General features: G+C 39.8%; 1 protein-coding gene across 6 annotated transcripts in view; it reads right to left on the bottom strand.

Moving 5' to 3' along the window:
* Window positions 1-8,443, bottom strand: part of FAT1 (FAT atypical cadherin 1) — a 119,396-nt gene extending 110,953 nt beyond the window's left edge. For 4 of the 6 annotated variants that reach the window (XR_015744137.1, XM_087936265.1, XM_026697916.2 and 1 more), the window contains exon 1: window positions 3,495-3,842. The gene's annotated coding sequence lies outside the window, so the exon portion shown is untranslated. Of the gene's footprint in view, window positions 1-3,494; window positions 3,843-5,317; window positions 5,396-7,509 lie in introns of those variants that run through there. The other 2 variants (XM_087936266.1, XM_087936267.1) reach the window with 2 other exon arrangements.
* Between the last annotated feature and the right edge of the window lie 18,214 nt (window positions 8,444-26,657).

The raw sequence follows: 26,657 nt of genomic DNA, 5'->3' as shown, positions 1-26,657 counted from the left end.
AGTTGTTTGCTTAAGTTAACTGGCAATGGAATACTGTTTGTTTTATAAAAAAAACCTTGGTACTCCTTCTTTTAAAATGAAGGCTTGAGTCTTCCTTTTCTCTTTGTCTTTAAAAGCAAAGGATCATTTCAATAAGGGTTATCCCTTAAAAATGGATAAATATTAAATTTCTATGTTGCTCATCTCACTCTGCAAAGTGACTTTGGGCAGCTCGTAATTAAAATCATAATCATATCAAAACATTAAATATAGAGAGACAAGAAGCAAAAGGCAAGATTGGTAAGGTGGCTGCATCTCTTCTGTAAGTCCACCAGTTATCTCCAACCTAGAGCTCCCTCAGGCCTATTGCAAAGCCAGGTTTAATGTACTGTTCTGGAAAACCAAGAGTGGGCTCAGACCTCACCTCAGGTAGCAAGATATTTCAAAGAGTGGGGACCACAGCAAAAAAGGCTGTCCTTTTTCCTAATAGCTAAAACTCTTTACCAATGGGGCCCTCAGCGTACCTTTGACCAGATCAAGTGAGACAAGCCAAAACCGTTCCTTAGATAACCTGGTCCCATGCCACAAAATACTCTATGTAAAATATACAATAAAAAATAAATAAATAAATACAATAAAAGTTTTGTTGGTCATAGCGGAAAATAGGAACAGATTGAAGAAGCATTTTTAAAATAAATTATTAATCCAAAAACCATTCCGAAGTTAACTTTTTTCCAAATAATGCTTGCCCCTTAATCACTACAATAATCTTTCCTTGGTTTCATTGTGGAAATAATTGTTGGAAAATATTATTCTGTATATTTCATACAGGCAGAATTGCATAGCCTTCAGTTACTAATACCCAAATAATTATAGCTGTTGAATAGTATCTAGTATTGAATAGTATCTCAATTCTAGAGTTTCTCTCAGTTCTTTTAACTTTTAGTTTAACAGATTCATGACTATATGAAAGCAAGTCATTTGCTTATCAAACCTACATAACATATTATACTATAGGGGTTAATTGTCTAGTATATATTACGCAAGTCCAACTAATGCATATTTAAACACTTTTGTTTTAGAGTCGGACAATGTATCAGACAATTCACTTATGTTTTATTCAATAAGCTACAATCAAACTACAATTTGGATTTACTCGGCATGTTCAATGGACCTTTCTCTTTGATTTTGTTTTCTTCAACCTGCTGCAAAGTAACAGATTGCAACCAGTATGATACTCATTTAATAACATGATTAGTAAGTAATACAACAAATTAAAAGAAATAAGATTGGTATCTAAGGGAAACACATTTATGAGCATCCTATTAACAGCCAGTATAAGTTATTTTAACATAATTTTTTTTTTGAGGCAGGCTAATTTTAGTGTCTTACTAGCTGAGAATTTTCCTGTCTAACATATGAACAGAAAATCATTATAAAAAAACAATATAGATGATACATGTGTCACTTACCCAAAATATAAAACAGAATTGAAAAATAAAGTGGTCTCACATTCAGGATCCACAACTAATAAACTAAAATGGAACTGATTTTGAAAACAGGAAGATGACTTGTTCTTTGTTGCAACCTTCTTATAAAACAAATTGGGGAAATAACTAATTTTTAAGACCTTCCTTTATGAATATTCTAAGTTTTATCCTTCCAAAGAATGTGAAGGTCAAACTGTGGTGGACTCTGTCAATAAGCCAAAAAAGAAACAGAAAGATCAAGGATGAAGTCTGCCCAAAGTTAACCACTCTGAAGGCCTACTGAAATCCTAGAGGAATTTGCCAAGGCAATGTTATTCCAAAAAAACTTTTTAAAAGTAATACAGGATTATGTATGTGAACAAACACTAGGCTGTGCAATGAACTAAATACAAAGGGGAAAAGGCATTTTGGAGTTTGTAGGGTGCACACATTGCATCTATTTAGCAACTTCCTTAAAGAACTGCATTCCTTCCTAGATTCATACAGTAAGACACATTAGATTAAGGGAGATCAAATTAATATGCATGTCCAATCAGTCTCCAAATCACTTTCTCCTCTTAAAATTCAGACTGCCACATATCCTAGTATATCTATATAGTCATGTTTGCACACATGGAAGATGTAATATAGAACCTGTTGCTATTTAACTAAACAAAAATTGCTTTTGAATAGATATTGATAGGGTTCAAGCAAGCCTTAAGTGTTACTTGAAATAAGTGGGACTTTGTTATGAATGGATTATATTCAATTATAGACCATATCCTAAATATTGTATTCCTATTAGACAGGGAGATGGCAGACAAGCTACTCCTGTATTCCTACCAAGAAACCTATATGGATATCTCCATGAAGCCACCAAGAGTCAAATTTGATTTAAAGAAGACTATATTAATGAAGGGCTTATACTTGGACCAAGGACACCAAGTTTAACCAACTCAGCATGAGTCTACCATCATCTTTCAAATCTATTTGTCATAGATTTATGTGGTAGAACAAAATAAGAAATCCTCATCTATGCTATCTTGAGTTTTAAAGAGAAAAAGTGGAACATAATTGCAATCAACAAATCTTGGCATTTTAAATGCTTACTTCAGATTATGAAGTTTATAATCTTCCACTATAGGATGCCAAGAATTCTGCATGCCTTCCTTTTTAAGACATATTAATCACCCTTTGCTCTTCAAAACAAACTCTGACATTCATAACAAGAGAAATCACAGCCTCAATCCATAGTTAACAGCTCCTTCCTTTCCAAGCCCACTAATAAGAAAAGATAATTACTACCCACTTCCTTCAATTTTTCTCCAGCACTTTAGTTAGGTCACAACAACTGGATTCTGATCCAATTAGGAAAGACAGGCCGACCTTAATAAAAAAAATAACAATGAACTTAGACCAAGGGAAAAATAATGAAAGACTAGCAGGGATTTTAGCAGCAGATAAAACTGAAAGCACTCTGAAATCAAGAACAGGAATTGTGTTGGAGAGGAGAGGAGAAAAAGTCTTTAAGAGGCTTTATCTCACTTTAAAGGCTACCGCCCATGGATTTGATTTAGCAATTACTCTTGAAAGAAAAGGGGGTTCTCCCCCCCACTTTTTTTTCCTAAGTCCCTTTCATTCCCAACGTGGCTCTGCCGTGCCCTACTGAGCTCATGGCAGCAGGAGGACAAAAGCTCCCGGGCAGGCTGCAGCCGCCCCCCCCCACTTGCTATTCTCCTCACGTCCTGACACCCAGAAAAGGGGGGCAGGGGAGACTCTCTGCCACCCATCCAAATGCAAATGGGGCGGCTGGGCAGAAATGCTCCTAACTTTGTAGAAAGCACTAACTTTCCCACCTCCCCTTATGCGGTAGCCACGGCGCCTCTTTCTCCTGTTGGCAACTTTTGCAGTCCCGCTTTGCTGGCTGCTCCAACAAACCCCGCTCTCTTGGTGCGGGAAAGATCCCGGTGGTAAGGCACCCAGGGCATTCCGATCCCGAACTTTCTTCTTACTCGGGTTTTCCTCGGGTCCTGCCCCGTTTCTCACCTCGAAGGTTTCCCTGGAAAAGGCGGAGGCGTCGGGGGAGACGGCTTCTACAGAGGCAAAGCACCAGCCCGTTCTCTCGCATGGTGCCCGCTCCGCTCCAAGTCTCTAAAAGCTGCCTGCCTTTCTTCCCTCCCTCGCGCCTCCTTCGCCCCTGCTCGCCGCGACACGCTCCGGTCCCCGGATTCCTCCGCCAAAGCAGGGGCAGCCGCCACAAACCGCGTCCGGAACTAATTTCTCTGGCATGGAAAGTTAAACCACTCTTCAGCGACTGCACGGCTCGCAACCATCTGGCTCCGGAGTGATTATAACCCTGCAGATCAAACGCGCCACTATCGTTCTCCTTCACCCCCTTTCCCCGCATTTAACGGAGCAACAGTTGTGATCACACGAACAATGGGGGCGGGGGGGGGAGGGGAGAGAGAAGGAAAGGCTTAAGTGTGTTGGGTCAGAGGCCTGTTTACTCAAGAGGAAATCTCACCGGGTTCATTAGCCGCCTGCAGCAGTCTTAGCTTGACCAAATCTTGTTTACTCGGAAGTAAAGCTAGGTGGAGTTTCCTCTAAACATTGCAAACATCTTTTTTTTTTTTTACCTGGCTGGGAGTAAGCCTTCCTGAGTGCATATGCACATAGTTGATCTTTAGGATAAATCCAGCTAAATCTTTTTAAGAACCTTTAAATATATTTAAGGCTCCTTTGCAGCTACTTTTAAAGCACTGCTTGCCTCTAGCAGTATGTTAATCTTTTCTTTGAACCCTCGAAGATTTGACTTATCATTGGGTTAATGTCCTAAAGCAAGGAAATGTGAACAAGGCATCTTTTCCTTTCCCTTTAAAAAAAATAAAAAAGAACTATAAAGCCTCAGATGATCTAAGTTTCTAGTTTCTACCCGCCCGGATTTCGGCTGAGCCTGAGCTCCGAGTCCGTCTCCTAGCACTTCCATGCCTGTAATTGCACATTGTTACAAGCCCTTAAAAGGAAGGCTCCGCGAACCAAACAAAACTTGCCTCCTTTGGCACTTTAATGATCTACCGCCCCAGCGACACCGACCGTCATATTAACCTGCAGTTGCGCTCACAGCTGGAGAACGGCTCAACCTTTCAATCTTGCAGAACCCCAAAGCACCTCAACGCCCTTCGTGCGGATCCCGCAAAGTATCATATCCCAAACCAGAAATTAAAGGCAGGCAGGAAAGGGCAGCTACGCCAACTTGGGGGGCCCAGGCAGTTCTAAAAACAGTCGCGTATTTGAATTAAAGACAAACTTGTCCGATTTAAACTAAGGAATGCACACGCGAAAGCACCCCTCCCCCTCCCGTAACAGTTTGGACCCAACAATCGTCAGAGCACTGCACAAGCCATCTTGCCTGCCTACTGAAGGCAACCCCCTAGGAATAGCTAGGTTTACTTATGAGTAAAGCACTGACGGCAAGCAGCTTATTCCCAGATACGTCAAACGGATGCTGCCTGAATCGATCAAATCGGCTACTTGATTTCCTTGGATTCAGGCGCCTGCACGCGATTGTTCCCAAACATGACCGCATTGCCCGGGGCTTCGATATCGCTCTGATCGGCGCTGAGATGCTCTCTCGGTTAAGCAACGCCGTTTCAATACTTGAATTATTCATTTCAGCGCGTTCCCGAACAACGTTAAAGGTTACCGGAGCTCAATTCGGCAAAAGGACCGCCCTGTCGGTAACTTTTCAGGAGTGCCGGCAGCCTCTATTGCCCAACAAAAGATTACCGTACCGTAACCACCTCCGCCCGCTTCTAAGGGGAAAATAAAAGGGCATCTTACTGAGGGAATTTCAAAGCTAAGCTACTTACTTTGAGGAGTCGGAATTTTCACGCACACCAGATGCATCGCTGAATTATTTTTGAGAGACTGGGCGCTGGAAGGGATTCTCCAATAGGAACTGGGAGGGGGGGGAGTTTCTCCTTGGAGGAGGGGGGAAACTCTGGGAAAATGGGAGGGTTTTCAGAATCCATTTCAGAGCTTTGATTGAAAATGTAACCCGACACCAGCAATCCGCCTCTTAATTTCAGGAACACTCCGACCAATTTATAGAAAGGTAGCCGACTTTTCTCACCCTACCCCATTGATCAAAGAGGCGAGGCCTGCTCTGATGAATGAATTTTTGAAAAACTGCCGTGTCACGAACGGGTAGTTTGAAATCCTTTGAAGGGTGCAATAAAAACTGGAGTTCACCTGCCTATCAGCAGTGACAGAGTACAGAAGGCGGAGAACGTGCCTGCCTTCTGCAAACAGGCGTAGGCGAATGGATGGAAGCAGCAGCAAAGCCAGGCCTCGGTAGTTCCAGAACGTCCACAAGCAACTTTAGGCTGCTACACCGGTGTAAATCCTTTGGTGGTTAATGGGACTTATTCCTAGGGTAGGATGCTTAGGTTTGCAGCCACAGGTCTACACTACTTACCTAGAAGTATCCTCCAGTTGGCTTCGCTGCACGATCCTATACCCATCCTACTCATAAGAAAATGGATACTTGGCTCTGGTTTCCATTAAGACCAGTTCTGTCAGATTGAACTTCATCTCGATGCTCAGAAATTGTTGGGGCGCGCCCCTTTGGGCTATATCCTTGTAAACGACGGCCGGCCGCGGTCCCATGCAGAAGGGTGGCAGTCGAGTCACGATCCTGCTGGGGAGTAAATGCCTCCTAGACCTGGATGGACCTACTTCCGCCTGGGATGCGGAGTCGGAGTTACCCGTTTCAGGTCGCTGTGATTTCAAATCACTTGAACAACCCAGCGCGTGCCGGCTCAGGTGGCCTGAGGATCACAGGGGCAGCTCGGATCCCTTCGCTCTAGGAGGAGCAGGGGGCACATACGTCGATTTTTGCGCCACGTTGATCTTTGTTGGGGATAACGCGCATTTTTAAGCAACCCGACTGGGAATTTACCAACGGTGCAACACGTTTAACTGAGCATCTCTCCTCCTCCCACGGACTGTTTCAGAAACGGGTTGCAACTAGGAGAGGGTAAAACAAATTGCTGTGGGGCGAGACTTAAAGAGGCATCCCCGAGGAAAGGGCAGCAGCGTGTTTGGTCAGTTCCGGTTTCCAACCTTGCGACCCACCCTTCGAAATTTAATTGCCTGGAAGGAAGGAATCGCCTTTTTCCTTACTAAAACCTCCCTCAAAGAGGAGGGGCTAAAAAGGAAGCAAATTCTCCAAGGTGCGCCACGCTCTTTGCTCACTACGAGCGCTGCAATTTTTTTTTTCTTCAAAAAGGAGGTTCCCCCGACGAGTGCTAAAGGGGGCCCAAATCGTTGCGATCAATCCCACCCCACATCTCGGTTTAGAAAGCTCGTTTCTTCTTATTCACGCGCCCCGTGACTGACTCGGGTCGTGAAACGAGACGCCAACGCTTGCCCTCGAGGCTCACCTTTGGAGAAAACCTGGAGGGACCCCCCCAAAGGTGGGACAACAATGGACGGGGGGGGGGTGGGCGCGCTAGGTGCTCCGATTTCTCTCTCCTCGTGGCTCCGGACAATGCTGAACTTGACTGGCTGGTTACGGGTCCAAGCAGCGGCGATTCGGGCCACAGAAAAGAGGATGGGAACTCGGTTCTGTTCCTTTTTGGTAGCTAGAGGGCGCTGCGCCATAATGCTTCCTCGTGGATCGCCTACTTGTTTCCTCCTTCCCAAAGGCACTATTGCTAAAACAAATTGCACTCGACCGTATACGTAAACGTTAGGAGCGCCCTTTTCCAACCAGGTTCCTTAAACAACGATCTGGGAGACACAGACTGCAACGGGGAATGATTGGTTCTTGCAGTAAAAGAAAAGGGGGGGGATGGGTGGGGGAGTTTTTGCTAGGGGGTCACACAGATAGAAACTACAAGGAGGTTAAGAGGTCAAGCACGCAAAGGGGCCGGTGCCCTCAAGTGTCTGTCCATTCGTCTATCGAGTATCCCCTCTTTCAGGTGAAGCAACGCGGGGGCTTCCGAAACGCAACTTGGAAGGGTTGGGAAGGAGGGGATGAAAGGAAGGGGGCACTCACCAACCAGGCCAGCTGGGTGCAACCTCGCTTTGCTTGCTTTACATCTAGATTCCTTTCGCTTCACTCCATTCCAACAGCCCCGGGTTTCAAAGGACTCGCGTAAACCAAATCAAAGACCCTCTTGGCTCCGTCTCTTCCAGCGCCCGAGACATCGCCCGCTTCTCTCCATCTCCAGGTGGCTGCCTGCCGGATTGAACCCATCCGGTTCGAGAGAGGAAGGAGGCGAGGGGGGGGGGAAATCCTAGCAAGTTGAAAGGGGCGGGACAAGATCCAAGTTTTTCAAGACATGTCCAGGCAAAGCGCGAGGCTGTTGAGCTTCGGCGCCGAGAGAGAGCGAGGGCTGAGCCCGGGTCCCTTCCCCGCTTGCTTGGGACTCGCCGGCTGGAGCGCCGCCCACTCCGGCTCCCAAAGGCTGCTCTTGGAGGAGCTTCTCCAGCCAGGCGCCGGTGGCGGCAGTTTGGTGCTTTCAGTTTTTTGCCGGTCTGCGTCGCCCTCCGCGGAAAGGGCGGCGGCCAGGGTGGGCGAACTCTGCCTTGGCTCTGCTTCGCGAGAGGCGGGAGCGAAGAGCGCCACCCCAACCTTCTTTCCCCGCTCCTCTGCCGCGTGGGTAGCCTGCCCTTCGCCGCTGGGGGAAGGGGACGCGTGGCTTGAGCGACTGTGGCCAGGTGTAGAGAGCGCGGAATCCTAAGCGCTTCTCCTCACTGGCGGAAAAGATCGTGTTGCCAAATCCTGAAGCCACGAATATTCTCCCCGACTTTTTCCAAACATCCTTGGGATCCGTTTGTCACATCAGTGCCCTAAGCACAGCCCGCGGTTCTTGCGTTTAGATACAGTCACTCAACGTACACATACTTCGATTTGCCCAGAAATCTGGGATCCGTAGTACGGATGTTAATCTGCCCACGTTAATCTTGTCAGGGCATGATTTCAACATAGGACAGATCCGTTTAGAGGAATTTGCAATAAAAATTCAAGAACCGCAGGAAAGTTGGTGGGCAAGAAACAAAAGATCTTTTGTTCTGTGGTTTTTCATCAACCCTTTCAAAGATAAACATTAGAATTACATAATCTTAGATAATGGGTTTCACTTTTCAAAAGAATCACCAGAAATAGTCAGCAGAATCCATAGTCTTGGGAGCACATTTTCTCCCCTCCTTTGCCAAGCCACGGCCAAGCATGATTCTTGAGATGTTTGTGGTATACAGCAGATGACACCAAACATCCTGTTTTTGTTTAGACAGTTCATGAAAAAGAAATGAGTGAAAAAATAATCTCCAGCAGACTTCAACAAACCCCCTAGCCTGGGCATCCACTAGAGAGTTTTGACACTGACATTCACAAATGGTATGTAGGAACATTTTTGCTCTACAGAAATTAATATCATATACAATATTAGCGGATACACACAGACAGATGGACGCATTGGAATTGGAAACACACCAGGCACGGTGTAGTAGAAAGAGTAGAAACTCCAAAGTCTATTTATTAGAAATCTAATAAATGCATTAGTCAATATTATTATTAGTAATTGCAATAGTGATGGTAATAGCCACAGAATATTCATTTACCCCACCATAGACTCCTTTAATTGATTTATAGGACCTTCTATCTTGCAAACATGACTGGATGCTTCACTAAAACTAAAAGAAAAGGCCACTTCTGGACCTTCATGACTGGGAAAATTGAAGGACGTACAAAATATTGTGGCAACAAAGGAAATCAGCGATCAATCCACTTGGCTCAGCTACTTCCGAACCTTCATGACTAGCTTAAAATGACTATTTCCCCCCTCTAGAATTCTCAAACAGTTCTCAACTATCTTGATCTTAAGCCCCATTAATCACTCTTATCACATGGCTGTCAAACTCAATCGCGTCATGGGTCGTGATGTAGCATGACATTTTTTCACCTTTGCTGAGCCAGGGTGGGCATGGCCTGTGTGTGATGTATCTTGCCCATGGGCTGACAGTTTGACAGGCCTCCTCTATGAGAAAACTCTTTACCACAAGGTTTTGCATTTATATATTAACTAATATTTTCTTATTACATTTACAGTAAGACTAAAGGATTTACTAACTTGTTCCATGTCTCATCTAGATTATTTCCAGATAGAGCTGTGCGTGCTTTGAAAATTATTCACAAGAACTTGGGATTTCAAATGAATAGCTCTGCTATTTGTTAAAGCAGCCCACCTTTTCTCAGGCTTCTGCCCAAACTTTAATGGCTTGGCTGCTTTAATGAGTTGATTCCTTAAAGCAGATGTATCTTTTGATTGTTTTAAGGCCTATATAGAAGTTTTGGAAAAAATGGCACCTTTAATTAGTAGCAGAGAAGTGTGCTCAGATAACATCCAAAACACTCTTTATGAATCATTGTTCAAATATGTACAGACCTAGTTATGTTGTCGATTGAAAATCACTCTTCTTGGATAAACCTTTTTGTCACAGTTTATGTTTTCTTTTTCCTGGGCAGATGGACATCCTTCTCTTCCAAACAAGAATACTGGCATTGTAATGGCCTAAAAGGCATATTTCTTTTTCTATACTTGAACAAGTGTTTCATTGCTAGGAGCTTTGAATGGAGAACATTTGTAAATGTACATATTATTGTTCTGTTTATTTTCTCATTTTCAAAAATTGTAATATAAAATGACTTAAATAAGAATAACCTAACTATAACATATGGCAAGAATTGAAATGTAAAATTAGTTTTGATTACTAAATGAGAGGATTATATTCTGGGGTGGATTCTTCTCTCCCCTTTTTTGCTTTTTGTTTATAACATCTTCAAAACACATGCACAAAACACTGGAACCATCCAATTTTCATTTTCTAATAATGCAGGTTGAAGATGTGTGGGTCTGGAACTATTCCTCAAACCAAGTTTATGAAGTAATGTACAAATTTCCATTCAAGGTATGGTCAGAATAGTCAGGGTTATGGTCCTTTCTTTATTCATGTCAGAAACACTACTAATTATGGCCATATAATATTCAACACTCAGCAAATAAAATTGGTATAGAATAGGTTGCAAACATACAAGTGTGTAAAAATACAGAGGATAAATAGGATTAAAACTAAATGATATCCGCCAGTATCAGGCCACATCAATTATGCTTGTAACGATGCAATTTAACTGCCTATTTTTTTTCCTGTGAAATACACAGTATTGGAAGAAAAATCTGGTCCAGTTCCAAGCTGGGAGAAAGACACTGGAAATAAAATGGAGGCAGGTTGCAAGAAAAAAGGTCTCTGGTAGCCAGAAACTAGTGACAGCAGTATGTTTCTGCAGTGGCATTGTCAGCCACTGCAGTCAGCCACTGCAGAATGGGGTTGAGTAGGTGGGTTTTTATACATTCTTTGGGGCTTTGTGATTTAAATACCTGTTTCTGTGCAAGAATATGTCCTTCAATATTTTAAAGGCTGTTGCCAGATTCCTGTGGGATCATGCAGGGGTCATGGCTGGCTCTACAGGAAAAAGGGAAATGCAAATCCTAGGTGTTTGTCTGAGCTAATATTGTCAGCTTGGCCTAGTCTTTCTGCATGGGTATAAAATCTCCATTCCTACAGACCAGCCTCTTCAAACTTCTATTTGAGGGTGTTTTCCTATGGCAGGAAAACCTGTTGCTTTTTGCCTTTGTAAAGATTTTTCTCCATATCTCCTCTGGGGCAATATTCTATCCTGCCTCTTTTTAATATTAGGAATAAAGACTATTTTAATCTTGGGGTAGTGGGGCTTTTCTACAATAAGAATAGGCAAGGCTTTGATTGTATTGTTGCTGCTATTTTTTACTTTTTGGACTACCAAAAAATCTGGTAGGTACTATGGATAACCCTTTCCCATTAATTGTATTTGTATTTCATTTCAGACACTTGTGGTTAGTAGCAAAGGAAATTTGGGGTACTGGGAAAAGTATCTGTCATAGACTTCAAAAGATGTATACTCAGGAGAATCTTCAAGGGAGGCAAGAGGAGGCCAAATGTAACATATTTATTGACACCATAGAAATACAACAACTTACATACTTGAGGCCGGCATAATGCCTCAAGAATATAGTGGTAACTTTGAGCAATGACATCATTGCATCTGTGTCATAATTTTGGTGTCATTATGGATTTTTGTTTGCTTGTTTCTTTGTTTTGTAGGCACCATTATCTATGGTTCAGAGGACATGCAAGAATGAAAACATTCAGATCTTCAAGCTTTTGCATTAGCTATTGACATGCTGCTCATTGGACATTTCTATAGTGCTGAGTCCAAAAGATCTAAAAACACATTGTGGTTGTTTTTAAAATTCTGGGAAAAAGCAAAAAAAATATTGCTATCTCCTAAGCTCCTGTCATTGAAATAGCAAAAGTCCCTTTGAGAAAATAAAATAACATGAATGTCTTGCACATTCTCCTCAAATTCATCAGTTCTGGGAGCTGACAAAAGCATCAAGCCACTTTGCTCATTGAAAGAATTGAGGCTCAGAAACCCAGAGGTGGATGAACCAAGAGGGAATCTGGAATTAATGGGGAATCTGGAAACTCCAGAGAGTCATACATTTAAAAAAGTACTTTTACTGCAGTTTTAAATCAATAACAGGTGAAGCAGAAGTAAATCAGATCCATTCTTGATTCAGCTAATCTTGTGAGGTCTCAGTGGTGTGGAACTGCTTTAGAAGATTCAGAATGGAACTTTTTCATCCTTTTCTACAACTAGAGTAAATTAGATGGACGTTTTGTCATAAGTACTGTATGAAAGCATGTTCTAATCAAAATTCAGCACTGGTTTTAATGGGGCACTAAATATCTGTATAAAAGCTTCAAAGTATATATAACTAGATAGTGCCCTGAGAATTCTGAAGCACAGGAATTTGGTTGTTTGTTGACATGCCTTGAATAGGGTCCTTCCTCAAGATGACTGCTAAATGGTAGGAACTTTTTTCTCTTCTGCTGATGATCTGCTGATTTTGCTACCAAAGCTGGTTCTTTGGCAGCACTGCTTGCTGGATTTGAATGGGAGTACTTAGGAATGATCGAAGATGAGTTTTGAATGACCGTGGATCCACCTGGGACAATGAAACTTAAAAATTACACTTCCTAGTGGGAGCAGTGGAAAGTCAGATCATCCATCTTTTCCCCTTGACAGATCATTCTCTTAAGAATGGCTGGGTTTTAATTACACTTTTTGAAGTTTTTGTTTTATTTTGCTTTTTGACTCTATAAGTTAACTGGCTGTTTGAATGCTAATTTATTTTAACCCCCTGCTGGATCTTACCTGGGTATTTGGGGGGCGGGGGGTCTCTTTGTTTCATCTATTTAGTTATTTTGAACAACTCTGGCTTTTCCTTAAGGAAATCACATTGGCCTAGTTTTGCTCACCAAGATGGTTACTGAAGGGTAAGAAGATTTTTTTTTTCTCAGCCAGAAATCTGCTGATTTTGCTGCTGGCTGATTCTCTGGCAGTGCTGCTCCTGGATTTGAATGGAGGTGCTTAGGACTGACACAAAATGATTTTTGGATGCTGTGGACTCATTTGGGAAGGAGAGTCTTGAAGATTCCAGTTCCCTTTGAGAGCGGTCAGAAAGACTTGGGCATATAACTTGCTGTATAGTCAATATCTCTAACTTCTGAGTCAGATTCCTCAAAAGCTTCATGCCTCTACTTATCTTCCACTAGCAGTATCATCTCATCAAACTTTTTAAAAACACATTTTATTAAAAGTTGCATGTAGTCAAAAGATCTTTTTTCAGATTTCATCCACTGCTTGTCTATAATGTAATAAACTGCTGCTCTCTGGAGCTTAAGCATAGAACAAAGAAACTGGAACAAAAAGAAGAAGGAGGAGGAGAAGAAGAAAAGAAGAAGAGGAAGAAGAAGAAGAAGAAGAAGAAGAAGAAGAAGAAGAAGAAGAAGAAGAAGAAGAAGAAGAAGAAGAAGAAGAAGAAGAAGAAGAAATGTTGTTTTGTGGATATTTTGATCCAAGATTAAAATAAAAATAAAAAAATAAACTCCAAATATTTTGTAAATCAAAAAGATACCAAGACCATCTTGTGAGAATCCAATATTTATATAAATTAAATGGGAGCACTTCATCATCAACAAACATGCAATGCTTCTATATGGAAAACAAAAGTTATTTAGAACTTTTAGAACCATTTAATTATTTAGAACCAACAAAAATTAAGAGGAAAAAAAGAGAACAGCTGAAGTCCAGCAAGAGGGTTGAAATAAATCAGCATTCAGCCAACTAATCCACTTTTAAAGATAAAAAGCAAAGGAAAAGTTAAAAAATTAAATTAAGTCCTAGGGATGTGTAAAAACCAAAATGCTTACAGGAAGATATACCCCTTTTATGTTCCTTCTGAAGAATACAGTTTTTCAACTTTTCATATTTCATTAAAAATGAGAACATCAGAATAAGCTATGATTATTCTTTTATTGTATGATAGAAAGCAACAGTAAATCATTAAGATTGAAGACAACATTTATTTTACTACCCATTATTGTTAGTGTAGTTAGACAACTTTTAGCCTACAAAATAGACAATGATTTTAGCAGTTCCATTATGTTCCTTCTCCATTATGTTCCTTCTCCAAAATATGGTCTTGCCTTAATCCCTAGAAACTAAAGCAGTCACTTAATATATGTTGCTGGAAATGTATAGGTTCTTGATATTAAATATGTAAGACTAAGGTATCTCAATATTACATGGTATTGCAAAGGCATATTTTATTGTAGCAGCACAGAATATTTCATCTTATGTATAATTTTAAGCATTCTGTTATTGTCCCAAATAAGGCAAAACTCATTTAAATGCAACTAGTCCACAAATGATGGCGGTTATTGATAAAACATATACTCTATTTGGGAATGCAAAATCTTATTCGACTTTGTTTCTTTTCTTCAATCTTGCACAGCAGTGTACACAGCCCCTCAAATCCCTATTATGTTATCAATGTATGACTGAACAACTTAACATCACAGTGTCTCATTCAGCAGCAAGATACGTAATGACTGGAAGCTATTGCTATGACTTCTGTAAGTTCAGGACAACACAACATCAAGTAAAATGTTTAGAAGTCTTGCCCTAGTATCCTGAAATGAATGTGACATGGGAACGAACCTAATTATATGAGCCAATTTTACCAGCTGCTAGTTCAGACTCTGCCAGCATGATAGGCACTCAGATTCCCAACTGTAAATCAAAGTTGGAGAGACAAGCTTGAGGAAGTACATGTTCCTCCGGGAAGCTAAATCATGACCCTTTTCTTCCAAATTTTTCTGAGCATTTGGATTTGGGGACTTCTTCCAGCTTTTCTTTTATTATTCCCAGATTACAGAATGTCTCATAAACTGACTCTTCCATCCATAGGATTCGTTCCATAGGATTCAATAGCACGTTCATTCCATAGGATTCAATAGAGCAGGTACTTTGTAGCTCATTAAATGAGCAGTATATTCTAAAGAGCCCTAGAGTCTCCTTTGTTGCAGTCCCTACTTTTTGGAAATGCATTGCCCTGGAGGCCTTTAAATAATCCTTGAAAACCTGTTATTTTTCTTCCAAATTGTAGAGTAGATTTGAATGTATTCATCTGGATGTATTCTCCCCTTTTGATTGGGGAGATTTATTTGTTGACTTATTTATCTATATAGCAGGCATTGAACTTGTTTTTAATTTATATGTTACCCATAAACAGTATAATGCTGGACGGTCTTCTAAATCTAAATAAATAAATAAATAAAGGTATTGCTCTGGGAGTTGCATTTGGCCTCTACACTTTTAGCATTTTAGAAAATTTATAAGGACACACTTTTGCCAAGCTTTTAATTGGTTGATGTTAATTCTAAATTTAGCTTTCAATGTTTTTGTGTTTTTAAATTTGTTTTTAATTTTCTCAACTTCCTGAGTACTCACCAGCAGAGAAAGATGAAGGATCAGTCATACAAACAAATAAATAGATGTCACTCCATATACTTTTGCTTCTTTTAGAGAGAGAGTCACATTTTGAAAGAAAAAAAAATCCTTATTTTATATTGTTTATTCTATTTCCCTATTTTAGATAGGAAGTCACATTTTGCAAGCAAAAATATTTCTAACCCCTATAATTTTTATTTTTTAAAGGTATATGGAGTGGGGAATGAACATATTTTTGGGAGGGAAAATTAGGATTATGACTGAATTTTGTTTGCTATCTCTTGATAAATAAGAACACTTAAAACTTGGGAGTCAATATAGTCTGGCAGTTACCAAAAGAATGAAATTAATGACAGTGGGCTGGAGAGTAAGTGATCTGAGTCAAGTTAATCAGATGTCCAGAACTTCTGAACTATAAATGAATCTTTTAATATTCCATGCCACATAGTTTTCATACTTCAAAGTGTGTTTGAATGTTTGATACTTGAAGCTATGATAAAAGGACAAAGTTCAGAGTCTGTAAACTTTCTTATTTCATTCTTTTCATGCTAAGGCCAAAGAGCATATTCTAGAGCCATCCATTCATCAATGCAGTAATATAAAGGCTGCCCTCATTACTTCTATATTCTTCTATACTTCTATATTGGCAAAGGAATGGTTGAGTGACTCTAGAATATATTCTAAGGCACCAATGGAGAAATAGCCTAAGGCAGTGTCACAGTGTGTTTTGACATTAATTTATGTGTCTTTATGCGTTAATTTATTAAGTTGTGCGAGAGTAACCCAAAGCCAGTGAGCTTCCATAGCAGAAGATGGACTTGAACCTGGTTCCTTCCAATGGTAGTCAAAGTCTTTACTGCTACATTCATTTACATTTGTATATTCATGGAAATATGACAATGCATTTCAGCTGCATTTCTCTGAGATACATATCACAGTGCAAAGTAGTAAATTATGAATGGAAGAGGGCTTTCCTATTCAATCTCCATTGCTCTCCTCTCTGTATGTAGAATTGCCAAGCAGCTGGTTTTCTAGCCTAGCACTTGAGGCTTGCGAGGAGGGTGGCATCCAGCAGTAGCAATACATCTGGAGCGTGTCAACTCAGAGATGTGCTGCAACACTTCAAAACTATTCAGTTCTGAATAACATTATTTGAAACATTATTGGGTATTTGTTGAGTTTAAGAGTCTGGTGGAAGAAGGAGAATAACTTATTAGAAAAGCAAAGAATAAGCATTTCCAGTAGTGGCTGATGACATGTGTACTTTTTTTTTTTCATTAAAAGAACTTACTCTTCCATTACAGATTAATATGGGGAAAGAGAAAAATGTTATTGAGACTGTCACCTTATAAGAGAATTCAGGGAGAGATGATTCAGTATAAAATTAATCAGCCTCTTCTCAAGAGCCAGTTTACAAAGGTGCTGATTTTTTTCACCCACTAAGCTTTCTGCATTCATACAAACATAAACATACATTTCAGGAACATGATGTCTGTGGACGTTAATGAATAAAAATCCTACTGTCAACCGAATGCAAAAAAGCGTATGTCCTGCTGGATCATTCCTTTTTCCTAAGTAGCTCTGCTTCAGCCCCAATCAATCACCAAAGGTCACAATACTGTTGTGCATCTGTCATTTTCCAATGGAACATTCTAATAAGGAATCCCATGCAGCAGTGAAAAGGCAGACACAGAGGAACAGCTTAACTTGCCAGATCCTTTTTCTCTTGGGAAAAGAGAAAGATCTCCAAATCTATCACCTCTAATCCACTCTACCCATCCCTGCTTGCTTTTATTGATCTCAGAGAGTCATAAATCAGGCAACTCTTACCATTGGCGTGAAAGCTATCCTTCTCAAAACTATTCTGTATCTATTTTCTGTCTCTAGATGAGAAACATTACTTTGGAATGTCAAGACAGGATAAAAAATGAAGGCCTTTATCAAGTTCAGGTTTGACTTGGGAGTCAAACTGAACCTGGATTAATAACTAGATCAAACAATTGATCCTTAATTAAAGAGGTCAAAACATTTGATTCACCGATAAGTGACTAATAACTGAAGTTAACTATTAATGGTTAGATAAGTATTTTTTTATTTGTATTTTTTTATCCTTTCAACTGGAACCTTTGTACTCAACTCAGCTATAATGCTTGAAAACATGTAACTGTTTAAAAGAGATATTTTAGAATAGGGATTTGAATTTTTTAAATAAAGGCTTTGTACCCTACACCTGAAGAATTGACTGCTTTTGTTTCATGCACACGAAGATGCAACTTCAGAGTTCATTAAAGTTATGCTTTATGAGACCCATGGGTTAAGTAGGAGAGATGAGCTTTTGATCAGTGGGCTGTTTTATACTTTTTAATAGAAAAACGTACAATTCTCCCATTGTGATACCTTTTACAATTCTTTTACTACTTTAAAATTAACAACTCTGTATCTAGTCTCTGGTGGAGTCTGGTCCACTCCTCCATTAACGTGAAATTGTTGTTAATTAAGAAGTTAATGAAAAAATCTTCATGCAAGGCAAATTTGGCAATTGTAATCATCTCTTTTGAAATTATAGAAATGAGTGATGAACTGGGAACAAACCTACCCAATGATATATGTTTATTGATATATGATGTTCATTTTTGAATGTTGCTATATATTTTCTGTTCTCTTTATTTTTTAATTTTAATTTTCTTTATAACCGGATTATTGATCAAAATGAAGAAACTTACTGACTTGCTAATGGGTGGACCAAATACTTCTGAATTGTTTTTAAGTGTTCCTGTATTTTAGGATTATTAAAAACTTCAGTTTCAATTCCAGAAAGATGCTATGTTCTATGAGGGATATAGCTACTTTAAAAAATTGAAGAAAGATGCTATATTCATATCCTGGTATTGTCCCCAAAATATTTAAGAATCAAATTTGATATAGATAGCAACTACTGGAACAATTCTAAGTTATGTTCAGATTTATTGTAATCATTGTGTATTCTTTCAATTTGTAATTTCAAAGCAACTAATTTAAATAAGGATCTACATAAATTCAGTGTCCCAGGAGATATATAAATATGATGCAACTATCATGTCATATCCAATTGTCTGAAAGGCTATCATAGAGAAGAAGGAGAGTCTTTACTGCCTTAGACAACAGGAACAAAACCAGTGAATTAAAATGACAAAAAAGGAAGTGCAGGCTAGACATCAAAAAACCACGAATAACCATACAAATACCTGCGAGAACCTCAGAAAACACACACACACACACACACACACACACACACACACACACACACACCTATCTCTATCTCTATCTATCTATCTATCTATCTATCTATCTATCTATCTATCTATCTATCTATCTATCATCTATCTATATCACTATTAATGTGTGCCAGTGTGCTGTGTACTGTACAATAAAAAAATATCAATAAAACTTGTCCTATCTTCCTTCTTTCTTTCCCAACCCCATTCCTCCCCACTCTCTTCCCAGCCAAGTACTTACCAGATCTTATCCTGTTTAACTTTCTAAAATCAGCCTACTGAAATAAATACCAAACTAAACTGCCCAATAATTTACCTACTATCACTATCTTGCAGCTGATTTCAATGTAAACAGTCAATCTGCAGTATTACTAAATTTTGCTAGGCATCTGCTGTATGTTATTTTCTCTTCCTTGATAATCTAGTCTTAGCTGGGAAAAACAGTCTGGAGTCACTGGCGAGAGCAGCTCAGAGCAGAGAAAAGTCATGTGAGTCCCCATATTCCTTTCTCTATGAGCAGCCTCGTCCCCTCATTTGCGAAGTGCGCTAAGTTTAAAGGTGCTGTGAGAGGCTGCTTGCATGGAGAAAAGTTGGTGGGAGCAGCAGTTAAGGTGGTCGGTCACCTGTCCCAGGGCTCATGCTCACCATACCTGTGGGGATGGGGTGGGGGATGCAGTGGCAGCAAGGTTTCAATGGCGATAGCAGCAAGGAAGGCGATGGCAAATCCGGTAGCATTGGGGTTTCCGGGACGAGCTCCCTGCCGCCAGCCATCCATGCAGCTGCACACAAGATGCATTGGGGCTTCCAGGCTCTGCTTCCTGCAGCCGCCATCAGCTTTCTTGGATTTGATCAAGGGGCGACTTGCTGACATGAGCCTCTCCACATGTTCCTTCCTGCTGCTTTTGCTGGGAGAACAAGAGAGTTTTTCCTGGCACGGTGAAATGCTTGCAAGTCCCCCTCCCATTGGAAACTGCTCCCGAGAAGCAGAGAGAAGCAGGATTCAACCTGGCTGTTTCTGTGCTGCCAGGGAGCCATTTCTAATTGGAGAGGGACTTGCAAGCATTTCACTGTGCTGGGAAACTCTCTTGCTCTCCCAGCTAGAGCAGCAGGTGAGAGAGGCAGCCGCTAACCTGGCTGGAGCCTACACGAGGAAGGCAAGTTGGGGAGAAAGGTGACTGTCGGCAGCAGCCAAAGGCAAGTGGGGGGGGGGGGAGGCAACTGGCAGTGGCAGATAGGTGACCAGGGCTTGCAGAGCCTCACTCACCCAGGAAAATCAGTTCAGGCAGGGCCGCAGCGGAAAGCAGGCAGCAATGGTTGCCCTGGCAGGTGCGCAAAAGCAGGCTGAAGGCAGCAGTGTCACGCATGTGTGCGATGTGCGTACATGATAAGGACTGACTGGGCAGGTAGTGGAGAAGCGGGCGGAGATGGGTGGGACCAGCCAGAGGCCCGATTTACTGGTTCTCCGAACTATGGAGAATCATAACAACCGGTTTTACCAAACCAGTCGAACCGGTAGAATCCCACCTCTGGATGTTACCTAGTTTTAGTAATGAAGCATCTGCAAGAAAACAACCATGCTCAGAGAGCACCAAGGACCCCTAATTTTAACTCTGAGCTACAAATATTATCCTACAGTGGAGGCTGGATAACAACCCCACAAAGGTACTGTTGTGTAAACTGTAGTTAGCAGGATATTGGATATTGGATTACATATAAGGTCTGCAATTGAGTGAAATATAAAATAGATATAAATACTCCAAACATTTGTACCCAATGCTTTATCATTTTTTGTTTGCTGATAATTTGGCTTATGTATCAGTGTCTTTTGAAGGACAGCAAGATGACACATTATACTGGGGAAATATAAACAGTGGGAGCAAAGCTGAAAAGGTTGTGCTCCAGAAGTGCCTGATACAAGCGTGTTTGAAAAAAAATGACAAAATACTCATTGCAACATCATGCAATGCATCATTCAATAGTCTTTTATACTTGCAATGAGAACTCAGATGCAAATATGTAATTTCATGTTTGCACTGCAATGAACATTTCATCATTTTCTCTGCCCCAGCACATGCCCATTGTATTCTTCTTTAATTTTGCCACATGTTAAGAAAATAATCATGGTGTTCAGTTAAATGTTGAAGGCCCCAGTCTTCAACCATATTATAGTGCAAATCAGTATCTTCACAATGATGACATAAAAGTGGAATGGCAAACTAAATCTAATACTTTATTTTTATTAGCACCATTCAGCCAGTAGCCAAAACAAGCACAGCAAGACCCTATAGCTATGTAGAATTTACAAGATTATTGTTCTGCTGACTCAGCTCAGAGATCTGGTAGCAGAGAATGCTGTAGAAGCCCTCTTATTTATTTTAACCACTTATAATTTTCTCTCACATCTGGCATCTGCAGAAGAGGTCAACAAAATCAAGATGGCCTTGCTCCCTTTTGTATGTGTGTCAATGTCACATATATGATCAAAGAGGTATGGCTTTGATTCCCAACTAACTTTGCTTTTTGACATGAACCCTTGCAAAATGCTGTGGTCTTTAATACATGATCCAACTGCTCAAGGCCAGCCTATTACAAGATACTGAATGATACAGATACCATAGAGCAGGCCAGATGCATCATGTGCTGGCAATACTCATGCCCGGTTTAGCAAAGGCAGGAAAAGTCCCAATACATTGTGGCACTACCATAATGATGTGAGTTTGACACCCCTGCCGTAGAGGATAAAGTTAGATCCTCATAGTAGAACACACTAGAGGTTTTCAATTTTGTCACCTCTCCAGATATTTGAAAATCTGATTATGTATTATATACAGCATTGGGAAAATGATAAATCCTACACAGTGTTGGAAGACAGCAGGTGCATCTTATTATGACAGCAGGTGCATCTTATTTTGGGGGGAAGCAATTTTTATTCTCATGTGCATCTGTGGGTGTAAGAATGAAATACCTCAAAAGGAATCCATGTTGTATGCTTCTACACGAACCATTGATCTATCTGCATTTCATGACTGCAACGTAGCAAATCTCCAAAAGTGACTCATCCAATGATGACTCATTGTGAACTTAATGGCTTTATTGAAGGTCTCCTTTAGTGAACCATTGTTATTATTTTGATTGGAAAGCTCCTCCAATTGGAAGCTTTAGAACTGTTTTTTAAAATTTTAGACAGAAAGAAGTAGGGTTTTTTCGGATGGAAGGCAATGCAGAGCATCATGTTCAACTTACTTAAATGAACAATGTTTTATTAAGTAAGGAAATAATTTCATCTAGTTTGAATTTCAGAAAAAAAATAGCATTCTGAAATTCAGCAGTTTAGCAGTTATGTATTATGGAAAAATCTGGGCAAAAATAAAGCTGCAGGAGTCTCAGGGAAGGAAATTGTAAACAAACAAACAAACAATTAAAGTTATCAGGTACAATGATTGATGTTTTGCCCCTAAGGTATCAATGGTTTAGGGGAAACTAGGAACATTGTATGTATTAAGAACAATTACAAATAAACATTTAGGAGATAGTTGCACCAAAGTACATATAAATGTTAGTATAAATTTATTGAAAAAAAGTTGAACTGCAATAAATCTGACAGGTCTGTAAAATTAAGACACTAAAGAACTCTGAACTTGATAAATTTGAAAAATGAAAATGGAAAAAAACTAAAATTGACTTATTTGTCCTTGCCATCATGCCTGTGGGAATAAAAGGAGTTTGTTTCTGCAGCCCTGACAAAAAAATATATTTATTTTGGAATAAGTGCCATTTTATTGGAGAAAAGGGAATATATATTTTAAAGAGTAAAAATAAAATAAGAACTTTAATTGTTGCTCTGGGATTAGAGATATAGAGGGTAGTACATTCTGACCTCATCCATTGGTGAGGGGGCCTAAGGACTGTTGGAAGCCTGTTCTTCCTGCCTCCCATGAAGAGAACAAGAGGGAAAACAACTTGGTTGCTTAAATCAGCCAGAGAAGAAGCATCTGCAGAAAGTTTGCTTTGTTCCTTCTGCCAAACAGAACAAGGCAATTGCCTGGAGACTGAAGAATTGATATTCAACACACCCTTTGTCAGCCAAAGGAATAATAACCACAATTGGCTATTTGAGCAAGAAAGCCAAGAAGGAGAGAGAAGTCCAGCTGAGTGGTATATAAATGCCTACCCAACATTCTGAGCCAAATGGCAAGGCCCATCACTCTGTTCTTAGCTAATATGAACTGCTGCTCGGGGAAAAAAAGAGCAGCCTGAAAAATCAGACACAATATAAGTAAGAGATCAATGTTACACATAATAAACTGCATACAAGTATATAAAACAAAACAAAACAAAACAAAACAGAACAGAACATAGCAGCCACTGTTACCAGTTGTACTACGGCACACAGATGCATCATTTGTGCCGTCGTTAATCCTACATCTTTTGTTTTATAATCATTACTTATAATCATAACCTGTACAGGTAGTCCTTGACTTATGACCACAATCAAGCTGCATATTTCCATTGCTAAGTGAGACAGTTGTTAAGTGAATTTTATTTTTATTTATTTATTTTATTTTATTTGGTTTGTCAATTGCTTACAAGATAATAGGTATAAGTAAAAACAGTTATGAATACATGGATACATATAAGAAAAATAAAAGAAACAATAGGATAGGGATGGTAGGCACGTTGGTGTACTTATGCGCGCCCCCTACAGACCTCTTAGGAAAGGGGTGAGGTCAATAGTAAAAAGTCTAAGGTTAAAGTTTTGGGGGTTTGGGGAAGAAACCACAGAGTCAGGTAGAGTATTCCAGATATTGACCACTCTGTTGCTGAAGTCATATTTCCTGCAATCAAGTTTGGTGCGATTAACCTTGAGTTTGTATCTATTATTTACTTGTATTGTTATAGATGAAACTGAAGTATTCATTGGCAGGTAGGACATTGCAATGTATGATTTTATATACTAAGATCGGACTGAAGGCAGTGTGGTTCTAGGTTTTCTAGGTCTAGAATTTCAAGTCTGGTGGCATAAGGTATTCTACAACGAGTAGAGGAGTGAAGAACTATTCTTGTGAAATATTTCTGGACTTTCTCAACTGTGCTAATATCAGATATTTAATGTGGGTTCTAGACTGAAGAGCTGTATTCAAGTATTGGTCTCGCAAATGTTTTGCATGCTTTAGTTAGTAGTGTGATATTACCAAACAAAAAGCTATGTAGGATTAGGTTAACAACTCTTAATGCCTTTTTGGCTATGTAATTACAGTGGGCTCTAGCACTTAGATCATTAGAGATGAGTATTCCAAGGTCCTTTACAGAGCTTGGATCATCAACAAGGTCTTGACTATTCAGCTTGTATTTTATTTTCTGATTTTTTTTGCCAATATGTAAGACAGAACATTTATTTGTTGAGATTTGAAGCTGCCATTTGTTTGACCATTCTGATACATAGTCAAGATCTTTTTGAAAGGTAGCAGTATTGACTGTGGTGTTGAATAGCTTTACATTGTCAGCGAAGAGAACGCAGTTGCTCTTAATATGATCACAGAGGTCATTTATGTAGAGTATGAAGAGAGTTGGTCCTAGATCACTGCCTTGGAGGACACCACTGTTGACAGGTACAGAATTTGATAGGACCCTCCCAATTTTGACCATTTGTTGTCTGTTTGACAGGAATGCTTCTATCCAGGTTTGCAGGTGTCCAGAGATACCATAAGATTTTAGTTTTAGGAGTAATTTTGCCCCATTTTATAACCTTTCTTGCCGCAGTTGTTAAGCGAGTCACTCAGTTGTTATGTTAGTAATATGGTTGTTAAACGCATTGGGCTTCTCTGTTGACTTTGCTTGTTAGGAGGTCGCAAAAGATGATCATAGGACTCCTGGACACTGCAACCATCATAAATATAAAACAGTTGCCAAGCATCTGAATTTTGTTAATATGACAATGGAGATGTTGCAACAGTCATAATTGTAAAATAAGTGCTGTTGTAAGTTCAAATGGTCACTAAATGAATTGTTGTCAGTAGAACTACCTATAGTTGCAAAGCTCATGTTGTACAGATTTAAGAACAGCATAAAACCTGTGTCAGCCAGACTCCTTATAGCATGAATAAAAGGAAAAACAACTTCTCCTGAGATATGGTAGCAAGGCTTCCTGTTTTCTTTCTTGTTGAAAATCAGTTAACTCTGAAAAGAAAAAAAATAAGGAAAAAAAGCCACAGTATCCAGCCAGATGTGGTTTTCTCTTTCATTATTATGCACATAGGTTTTCATCAGGGGTGGGATTCTACCAGTTCGCACCTATTTGCTAGAACCGGTTGTTAACATTCTAAGCAGTTCAGAGAACCGGTTGTTAGAAGAAATTACTGGCCTAATCCTGTAAGGAAGGCAGGAAGGAAACATTCTGGTGTTGCTTACAGAAACTGCCTCTCCATTAACTCTTATTACATTCTTGGCAGGACTAGACTTCCTGTCTCTGGAACTTCTCTGGAGTTTTTTAATCTCCTTTGCTGGTACTTTGCTTGTGTGGAGTCACCATTCAAAATTACAATGGCACTGAAATAAGTGACTTATGACCATTTTTCATACTTACGACTGTTGCAGCTTCCCCACAGTCATGAGAAGCCAGGCGAGGAGATGCGTGCCTCGATGTGAGTGATGTTGAGTTGGCTATGCCCAGCCAGTCACATGAACACCAAGCCATGCCCACCAACTAAGCCATGCCCACAGAACCAGTTGTTAAAAAATTTGAAACCTACCCTTGGTTTTCATGTAATCCTATCTCAAGTAAATGCCTAGACAAACTTTTAATGTATCCTGACTCTGTCAGATAAAGTAGGGAAGTGATTTATGAGAAAATAATAATAATAATAATAATAATAATAATAATAATAATAATAATAATAATAATAATAATAATAATAATAAAACAACCTTCCACAGGGAAAGGTCTTTTATCGTAAATACCATGACAGTGATTAGTAGATATTTAAATTTAGGGCGGTCTATCTCAGTCATTTCACTGATGGACTGATAGCATAGCTGTTATGGCAGGAAGCAAAGGAGGAGGTAAATATAATTCTCTCTAGCAACATAAAATGAATTTAGAAGAATTACTTTCAACACCAGACTGTACTTATTCAAGAATAAAGCTTGATAATGTCAATGGTGAGGAGAAATCTAAGGAAGATCATTTGAAGTAGGCAACAGTATTTGTAGCTGATAGCTATGGCCATCTACAAAAGAGCAAGTATTCTGAGTGACATAAATTGTACTGATAGAGGGGAATATTCTACCACAAATGGGTGTCAAATGCTCCAGAAAATACCCAAAGGGAAGAAATTTGTACATAGGCATACTTCCACCAAGGAACAAACATTGCTTGGTAGAATGCCTATGACAGCATTCCCTGCTCACCAGTGTCAGATACAAACCTCCAATAAACTGCATTGCAGCATGGAAAATAACTCAAGGAAGTGGTTGGAAAATGGTACAGTTCATGATCACAGATGCACATTTCAGACAAAACAAATATCAGCATGGAAATCCTAAGGGACAACTACAACAGCCCACCACACTAGATCATATGGAAAGGCTAACAACCACCATCAAGACAACTGTCCAGAGATATGCTGGAAAAAGGAAAACCATGCTACAAATCAAACTAAACTCCAGAATCAAAGACGCACCAGAACCTGACTGGGTAGTCAAAATAGCCAGCTGGCCACTCAGCTAACCAATTAGAGTTCTTAGGAGGATTGTTTCAACTATAGGATTTCCCACAGAGACCCTTCAGACAAACTATGATACCACAGACCATATGAAGATGAGAGCAAAACTCAAAGTCAAGAACAATGTAGCCCTCAAAAAACTAAATAAAAAATCTAAAGAAAGACCAAACTACCATCATCCTACCTGCAGACAAAGGCCAAACCACTGTGATCATGGATGGAACAGAATTATAAAAAGTGAAAGAATTATTAGGAGACATAGACATTTTTG

The sequence above is a fragment of the Pseudonaja textilis genome, chromosome 6 (assembly GCF_049901715.1).
Source record: "Pseudonaja textilis isolate UNSWEBS1 chromosome 6, rPseTex1.2, whole genome shotgun sequence".
In the NCBI taxonomy this organism is placed as follows: Eukaryota; Metazoa; Chordata; class Lepidosauria; order Squamata; family Elapidae; genus Pseudonaja; species Pseudonaja textilis.
The sequence above is the reverse complement of the archived record's forward strand: the minus strand, read 5'-3'. Positions and strand labels throughout refer to the sequence as shown.